Source organism: Tupaia chinensis, unplaced genomic scaffold (genome assembly GCF_000334495.1).
Source record: "Tupaia chinensis unplaced genomic scaffold, TupChi_1.0 Scaffold000063_1, whole genome shotgun sequence".
Lineage (NCBI taxonomy): Eukaryota > Metazoa > Chordata > Mammalia > Scandentia > Tupaiidae > Tupaia > Tupaia belangeri.
In genome coordinates this window covers 2770659-2779976 of record NW_006159521.1, presented here as the reverse complement: position 1 = coordinate 2779976, position 9318 = coordinate 2770659, and the positions used below count along the sequence as shown (strand labels likewise).

Here is a 9318-nt window from a genome sequence, read left to right as displayed (position 1 = left end):
AAACAAAACAAAACAAAACACGTTTCTCTTTGGGGCCAGCAGGTGACATGTTGGTTAAGGCACTAGACTTGCACATAGCCAACCAGGGTTCAAGTCCTGGACTTTGTGGCTTGAAAATTACACTGGGTGCACCTGTGTGCACCCAAATTCCTGAGCGGAGATTGGAGGAGAAGGGATTGCAGTGTGGCCATACCCCCTGGGGGTTGATTTCTCACTGTCTCTGTCTGTCTCTTCAGTGAGCATGTGCACCCCGTGGCAAAACCTTAAAAAAAAAAAAAAGAGTTTCTCTTTACTGTTGGTTTTGAGCAAATAGATTTTGGTGTTGTTTTCTTGGTGTTTCTCGTGAACAGGGTTTATTAGGCTTCTTAGTTACTTAGGCTTGTAGTTTTCAACTTTGCTATTATTTCTTCAAATGACTTTTTTCTGTTTCCAACTTCACCTCTGGAATTTTCTCTCTCTGGTCCTCCACTTTGTGAAATCCAGTCACCTTTGGCTTCTTGAACTCCTAACTCCATCTCCTCATGGCAGGCAGCCTCCAAAGCTCCTCCTGGGTTCCTTTCCCCAGGGCCAGACCCTGGAAACTCTCCTCATATGGCATATGCCTGCGCACATGCCCTGTAGCAATTTTTTAAAAAATGGAATTAGAGGGGGCTGGCAGGTGGTGTGGTGGTTAAGGCGCTGGACTCCCACACAGCCAACCATGATTCAAGCCCTGGCCCCGGAGTCTTGCTTTCTCACTTTCTCTCTCTCTCTGGTCAAATGAAAAAATAATGATGATAAATAAAATTATATAAGTAATTTTAAAAATGGAATTAGATATGTGGCCTTTTGTGTCTGACTTCTTCCACTTGGCATTCCACTTGGCATTCCATTGTCAAAAAGAGACGTTTTGTTTATCTTTTATGATTAATGATGCTACAAACACTGTGCAAGTCTTTGTGTGGACATACATTTTTATTCTCCTGGGTGTGTACCTGAGAGTGGAATTGCTGGGTCAAATGTCAAATTTACATTTAACTTTTTACTATTTTTATTTTGATTGTATTAGGATTTTTGCCATAGGGCACATGCACTTGCCAAAAAGAGACAGAAAAAAATGGAAAGTTAGAAATTATCCCCCAGGGGGGGATGGCCATGCTGCAATCCCTTCTCCTCCATTTTCCTCTCAGGATTTTGGGCACACATGCACACATGCCCATTATGAGTTTCAAGTCACAGGATCTGGGACTTGAATCACAGTAGGCCTGTCCAGTGCCTTAACCACCACACCCACCACCTGCTGGTCCCTACAGTTAACTTTTAAAGAAACTGCCAAACCATTTTCCAAAGCAGCTTCCCAATAGCAATATTTGAGGAGTGTGATTTCTCCACATCCTTACCAACACGTATTTCTGTCTTCAACTATAACCATTGAAGTGGGGGGAGAATGGTATCTTGCATTGGTTTGAATTTGCATTTCCCTAATGTGAGTACCTTTTCATGTGCTCATTAGCCACTTGGGTATTTTCTTTTGCAAAATGTCTTCAAATCTTTTGCCCATTTTTTAAATCGAGTAGCTAATTTCTTATTATAAAGCCATAATAGTTCTTTAGATATTCTGTTTTATATATTTGTCAGGTATGTGATTTGCAAATATCTTTTTCCAGGCTGTGTCCTGTCTGTCGCTGTGAGTGTATGCACCTTGGAAATTTACCTATGGAATTTTCCGAGGCCTGGATGGAAATTACATTGCTCCAGAGATGGATTGTGTTTGCTTCTGCTAGTCACTCGGGGCACTGTGCATGACCCAGGTGCTTCCCTCCCCACGTCTGCATTCCAGACAGCAGGAGAAAGCTCAAGGGGGAGGCAGGACACACTACTCTCAGTGCAAGCGAGGAAGTTGCATGCACTCCACTCCCAATCCCACAATTTAATCGTATGGTCATATCTAGCTTTAAGGTGGCCTGGGAAATGTGGCTTTTAGTTGGAGGTGGAGCCTAGTGAAAAATCCTGTGCAAAAAATAGTGACACAAGGAACTACCCCATAGCACAGTGGTTAGCTGGATCCACATCAACCAAGCAGTTCTAACCGCAGTTCTGGTGGCTTGAAAAACACACGGGGGACCCAAATCTCAGTGGGATGGAGAAATGGAGAAGGAATTGTAGCATGACCACATCTCATGGGGGGTGTGTGTGTGTGTGCTTTCTCTGTCTCTCTCTCTCTCTCTATCTCTTTTCTCTGTTTCTCTCTGGCAAATGCACACACCTTCTGGCAATTAAAAAAAATGTTATTGCACATCTAGTAAATGACAAGGATCCACGTTTGAACTCAAGCCTCTATGACTCCAAAGCTTTGCTTTACGTTACCCTGCCTTCCCTAGAAGAACCCAGCAGGGCATTATTATTATCATCATTATTATTAATGAGTGGTTACAAATTCCTAAGAAGTCTCAGGTCCCCAGGAGACAAATGGCAGAGCCAGGGCTTACACCTGGATCTTCCCCAAGGATCATCTTCCTGCTGCACCAGTCCACCTCTCGGATTATCCCTGGGAAGAACATTTTCCTGGTCATCTGAGTGGCATTGTACTCCAGTGTTCTTCCAGGGAGCCAGTAGTCACCCTCCCAAACTTCATCTGCTCTCTTTCCAGAGAACTAACGTTGCCCCGTGGTCTGACACACAACTTCGCTAGCCTGCTTTGTGGCTCTCGTCCCAATTCTGTGGCCTCCTGAGCACCCTGTGGACCATCAGGCGGGAAGCCTGGGTGGGAGAGAGAACCACTCTGCCAGGGCCAGACTGCGGAGGAGAGTGCCCTGCTGGGATGCTCATTGCGGAGGCCAGGCAGGAAATGCCACTGGCCTCGAGGCTGCGCAGAAGCATCTATTTTGGCTGGGAGGGTGCCTGAGCATGAAAATGGTTGAGTTTCTTTTTCTTTCCCTGGAAGCCTGTTGCAGGGGTTGAGAATCACTAGATGAGAGAGATGCCTGATAACCGCGGAAGCAGACTTCTGTTCTTGGAATTCTCCGTGGCGGTACTGTGCGTATGCGCGTTGGCTTCTCCCCATCTCATTTTGTCTCACGCGTACTGTCATGTCTGTTTCATGGGTGGTTAGAGTCTCCCTAACCAGCGAAGACAGGTCACATTCAGTGCTGAGCGAAAAGTCTAGTGAAGAGGCCAGCAAGTGGTGTGGTGGTTAAGGGGCTGGATCCCTAGTGGCCAACTGCACAGTTTGAATCCCAGACCTGGTGGCTTGAAAATCATGTTAAGCACATGTGTATATGTGCCCAAAATCCTGAGAGGAGAATGGAGGAGAAGGGATTGCAGCATGGCCAAGACTCCAGGATTGGGGGATGGTTTCTCACATCCCCTCCCTCACTCTCTCTCCCATCAGCGAGCACACGTGCCCTTTGGGGAAAAAAAAAAAAACTAAATAACTAAATCAATAAAAGGTTAGTAAGATTGACTTCATGTGGGAGAAACATCAAAGTGAAAAATGAAACAATTGAAGCTGCTTAAAACCATAAATAGCTTTGCATGTGTACATGTGTACAGAAGAGGTACTCATGTCTTCTTCCCATGTTCATTGAATTGTTTGATTATTTGTAAAATCTGAGGCCGTGCCGAAGTTTACTTATCTCAGAGGAAAGGTCTAAAATTTGAGTAATTCATCAATCACCAGCATCTGAAATCTATCCTCTGAGACAGCATCTGAGGGGCCAAGTGTCAGCTCAGTGGTAGTGCAGCAGGACCTCATGACAGAGGTCCTGGGTTCACATCCTGGGACCTCCTTGAACAGGCCGGGCCCTGGTGCATGTCCGTGACGGAGGCTGGCTAAGAGTGGGGGCAGGGCACAGCCTGAGAACACTGTGAAGGATCTCTCTCTCTCTTTCTGTCTCTCTTGGGAGAAATAAATAAACTTTTAAAATAGACAGCATTAGAGTTAGTGCTATTGAGCTATGAGAGAAATACAAAAGAAAGAGAAGACAGGGACCAGAAGATGGCGTAATGGCTATGTCACTAGAATCCCATGTAGTCAACTGGGTTTGAATCCCGGACCCGGTGGCTTAAACTCATGCTGGGCATGTGTGCATGCATTCCCAAGATCCTGAGAGGAGAATGGAGGAGAAGGGATTGCAGCATGGTCACCCCGCTGGGGGGTGATTTCTTGCTTTCTGTCTCTCTGTCTCTCTCTGTCTCTTGGACAACTGCACATACCCTATAGCAAAAATCTCTATAAACAAAAAGAAAGAAAGAAAAGGGAGAGGACACTGTTGAGTTCAGCAAATATGCAGGGGGCACTCACCGTGTGGCAGGCACTATTCCGGGCTCCATGAAGAAAACAGCCACTTCCCTCTAAGGAACTGTGGTCTCATGCCAGAGAAAGTCATGCCCACATGTAATTGCAGCAGAAGACACTGATGCCCTGGCAGGAGTGTGAAAGGCCTGTGGAGGCAGATCTGAGGTGAGAACACCGCTGAGTTCCCAGAGACGTCTGAGCACAGGTCAGAAGCGAAAATGCAGAAAGGGCAGCCCGGCCTCGGGCCCGGCATGTGTCAGGGAGGAGCTGTGGAGGTCACTGGCCCGTGTGAAGGGTGTAAATGCCTCGATGTGATCGAGGGCACACAGAGGGGGGTGGGGGGCAAGGTGACATGTGCGGAAACATGGCTGGCCTTCCCTGCTGGCTTCTCTCAGCCTGCCCTGCAGGCTGACTTTGCTGGGCTGTATCCCTCAGGTGCAGCCCACAGGAGGTACCAGCTGATGAGACCACAGACAGAGACTGAGGCTGGGACCGTCACTCCTGCCAGCTCCCTCCCTTCTCTCGGAAGCCGTGGCTCCCACCAGGTTTGGCTAACAGTGATCTCCCCTCTTGCCTCTTTAGGCCTCGGGCTGGGAACAGCTTCTCCACTGGCTCCTTCAACCTTGCTGAGCCCTCTGTAAATAGCCCCCCATTAGCCTCATGGTTGGCCTTTGGGTGGGCCATCTGTCTCTCATGGGGCCCAGGGCTGCCTCATGCCAGCTTCTCAGAGCTCCTTCCAGTTTTGCTTTATTTACAATGATGGCGGCAAACTGCTTTGAACTCCTAAAAATTATAAACTAAAATAGGCCAGACAAAACACACCTAGCCTATAATTTCATTTATATGAAACTTTCCAGAAATGATACATCGATAGAGATGGAGAGATTAGGGGTTGCTGGGACTGGGCCTAAGTGCAAGGTGATTACTCGCGGCCACGAGGGGCCTTCTCAGGGTGATGGATGGTGGCAGGGTAAATACGTTAACCATGGTTACATTTACATATCTTTACATGTATTACACATTATTGAACTGTACAGTTAAAAAGGGTACATTTTATGATGTGTAAAGTATATCTCAATAAAGCTGTTGAGATTATCAGAAAAGTCATGATATATTTTTTCTATGCAAAACTGCATCATGGTTTTTCCAACAACCCAATATTTTGTGTTGAGATTATAAACAAAAGAAGAGAATGAAGAAAGAAGGGATTGCAGTGTGGTCATCCCCCTGGGACGGAGGGTTGATTTCTCACTTTCTCTCTGTCTCTTTCTGTCTCTCCAGCAAGCACACATTCCCTATAGCAAAAATCTCTCTTAACCGCCCCCCCCAAACATGCCAGATATATGCACGTGTGGGACCAGAACCCCAATGGAAAGGAGGAATGGAGAAGAAGGGGTTGCGGTGTGACCAGGCCCTGCTGGAAGCGCTTGCTTTCTCTCTTTCTCCCGCGCTCTTGTGAGTAGACACACCATGGGGTAATAAAAGAAAGCAGAGAAAATTAAATTAAATTAAAATGATCATTTTCTCGTGCCCCCTTTATTTGTTTGCATTGGACAGTTATGGAAGCAAGAACATTACTAACATCGCATGCTCGCCGTGGTCCATGTGCTGTGTTAGACACATGATCCCATTCGGTCCTCACCACAGCCCATGAGGAAGGTGCTATTATTATCCACCTTTTACTGCTGAGAAACCCGAAGCTCAGAGGGATCAACTGATGAGCCGTGAACGCTTGATTTTCTGCCTTACTGTAGTCTTGCCTCTCCTAACGTCTGCTAAATAGTTGATCAGGTCAATAACCTATACAGTACTTAACTCTTATAACCTAAAAATGTGATTGGCTAGCTGCGGTGGCCCAGCAGTAACACAATGCTCCTATGATGCTGACGTCATATACAAAGGTCCCGGGTTGGCATCCCGAGGTCTCCCTGTGCACTCTGGGCCCACACACATCTGCCCATGACCCTGGTTGGCTGGGGCTGGGGGTAGGATCATGGCATAAAGACCCTGCTGAGGGTACCTCTCTCTCTCTCTCCCTCTCTCTCTGTATCTCTGTATCCCTCTTTCATGGAAGAAACTTTTTTTTTTTTTTTGCTATGGAGCTAGTGGGCTCGCCAGAGAGAGACAGAGAAAGAAGAATAGTGAGAAATCACACCCCCTCCCCAGGGATACACAATGCAATCCCTTCTCCTCCATTCTTCTGTCAGGATCTTAGGGGCATGCGTGCATGCACACACGCACACGCACACGCACACACGCACACACGCACACGCACAACCCTACGAGTGATTTTTCAGGCCTCTAGATCTGAGACTCAAAGCCTGAAGTCAGTCCTGTGGGATCCAGCACCTTAACCACCCTACCACCTGCTGGCCCCCATCATTCTTATTTTAATTTTCATTCATTAACTACTAGAAAGTTTTTTTTTTTTCTATTCCAGTTAAATTTCCTCATTCCTCATTTGACTATCTGTCTGCCCCTTTGTTTGTGGGTATTTTAATGATTTTTCTTCTCAGTGTTTGTGAAGTCGTTCATAAACATATTAACCCCTCATGCTTTGTTTTAGCGAAAAATGTCTTCCCATTTGCCTGATTATTTACTTATTTCACAAACTGACTTTACGTGTTCTTACTTAGTGAAATCCACTGCTCTTTTCCTTTGTAATTTTTCCGTTGCTTCTAGACCTTCAAAGCCATCCCTCTTTAAGGTTTGTGTAATATTGTTGTATTTTCTCCTGTTTTTTTCTATAGTAGAATTTGTTTTACGTGTAAGAACAAGCCATCGTGTATTTTAGTGTATTGTTTGCGGTGTGGGTCTCAATTACTCTCTCCTTAAACTGTTACCCAACCTTTCCACTGCCAACCATTGCTCCTTCCACACTGTTTGGAGTTACTGCCTTACCATGCATTCTTTTTTTTTTTTTAGAGAGAGAGAGAGATTTGCTATAGAGTGCATGCACTTTCTGAAGAGACATAAAACGAGAAATCCCCCCCAGGGGGATGGCCACACCGCAATCCCTTCTCCTCCATTCTCCTTTCAGAATTTTGGGCACACACGCACACATGCCCAGCATGAGTTTTAAGCAGCCAGGTCCGGGATTAGAACCTAGGTCAACTATGTGTGAGTCCAGCGATGTAACCAGTTAACCAGTATGCCATCTGCTGGTCCCCCTTTATCATCTCTTCCTATAATAGTGTGGCCCCCAGAGCCACACTATTTTAGTAAGCATTGTTTGATATGCATTTGTATCTGGGAGGCCTACAAAGTCTCACCTGGTCATCCAGGAAGGTGGGACCTCCTTACAGGGCACCAGGCAAACAGCTGGAAACAGGAGCCAGGTGCTCAGCGCAGAACACGGGGGAGGAGTGGAGGGTATTGTCTTAGGTTGTCAGGAAAACCATGGCGGATTTTTCTGTTTTGCTATGCAAAAATGTGTCATGACTTTCCTGATGATGACTTAACAACTCCTAACGATACTGGGGGTACTGAGATCCCACAAGAGAAGAGTTAGAGTGAACAAGAAGCCTGGCCCCGAAATGGTCAGAACTAAAGGGCCAGGAAAGCCTTTCCTTTCAGTGTGTGAAGAAGAAGCTCTGAGCAATGAGATTGAGCCTTTCGCCCACACTCACAGAGGTGGTTGGTGGCAGAGCTGAGATCAGACCTGGGTCTGCTGACTGCTGGTCAGGGAGCCCTCCACATTCCCCAAGGAAGAGACATTCACAGGAGGGGAGACCACGTGGGGTGCCTCATGTGGGAAGGCTTAGCAACTGTGAAAGGGGCCCAGAGCTGAGGGCCCCCTACGAAGTCCTTCCACACCTCGCATCTACTTTTGATCTTCACTCCACCCCCCGACAGGTCCCGTGCAAAGCCTACTACAAATGGCCCTCTACTGACCAGTCAGGTCAACAGCCTCCTTTCTGTCTCGAATGTCCCTGCTGATGCTGCAGTGACTCACCACCACACTTCTGTTCTCAACAGAGGAGTGGAACCCTTACGAAGGACCAATTACTCATGCCCCAGACCTATTTATGCCATGTCACTTACTTGACACTGTAATTACGTAATTTAACAAAGCGCATACGCCAAAGGAGTGCAGCGTGGAACAAAAGGAAATTGTCGCTGTTTGATGACAATCACGCCACTTTGGGAAGAATCAACAAAGATGAATCACTAGAAAAGCTCGCTGAATGAGGTGGGGCGAGGTAACTGTGAAAAACAGGAGGAGCTTTGGATAAATCTAGAAAGATTCTGCCCTCAGCTTTGCTTCACGTGTAACGGGTTTTCTATTCTCTTCATCAAAACAGAAACTGGAAATAAGTGGGTAGTTCATGCAAGACAGACGAGCATTTTCATCACAGGGCTGTTTTTAAAGAAAAGACTTTGGATCCAGAATGATCACATGTATCCCATGTTATGATTGATCACCTTGACCATACTTTTCCCTAGTCAGCCCACTGCCAACCCAATCACACAGGGCCTTCTGTTGATATAATATGAAGTCATCTCCATCTTCAGACGAATCGTCCAGGCTCTGAGCAGCATGATCAGAATCCAAGAGAGAGGCACATCAGACATGTACTGGTGTAGACATGGGCTTAGAAAGTTTCACCTGATCATCCAGGGGGAGGTGGGCCCTCCTCCTTACAGGGCACCAGGCAAACAGCTGGAAACAGGATCCAGGTGCTCAGCCCAGAACACGGGGGAGGAGCGGAGGGTATTCTCTTAGGTTGTGGGGAAAGCCATGGCAGATTTTTCTGTTTTGCTATGCAAAAATGTGTCATGACTCTCCCAATGACTTAATACAACTCCTAATGATACTGGGTGTACTGAGATCCCCCAAGAGAAGAGTTAGAGTGAACAGGAAGTTAGAGTGTAGATGTGGGCCAGTGTAGACATGGGCTGGTGTAGACATGAGCCAGTGTAGACACGGGCCAGGTAGACATGGGCTGGTATAGACATAGCCGGTGTAAACCTAGGCTAGTGCAGACATGGGCCAGCCAGTGTAGACATGAGCTGGTGGAGAAGTTGGCCAGCGTAAAATG

At 46.7% G+C, this 9318-nt stretch overlaps 1 long non-coding RNA gene across 2 annotated transcripts in view; it reads right to left on the bottom strand.

Moving 5' to 3' along the window:
• The window catches only part of LOC102491364 (uncharacterized), a 10914-nt gene extending 6504 nt beyond the window's left edge, over window positions 1-4410 (bottom strand). For both annotated transcript variants that reach the window (XR_333524.1, XR_001371420.1), the window contains exon 1: window positions 4283-4410. This is a non-coding gene — a long non-coding RNA (uncharacterized LOC102491364). The remainder of the gene's footprint in view (window positions 1-4282) is intronic.
• Between the last annotated feature and the right edge of the window lie 4908 nt (window positions 4411-9318).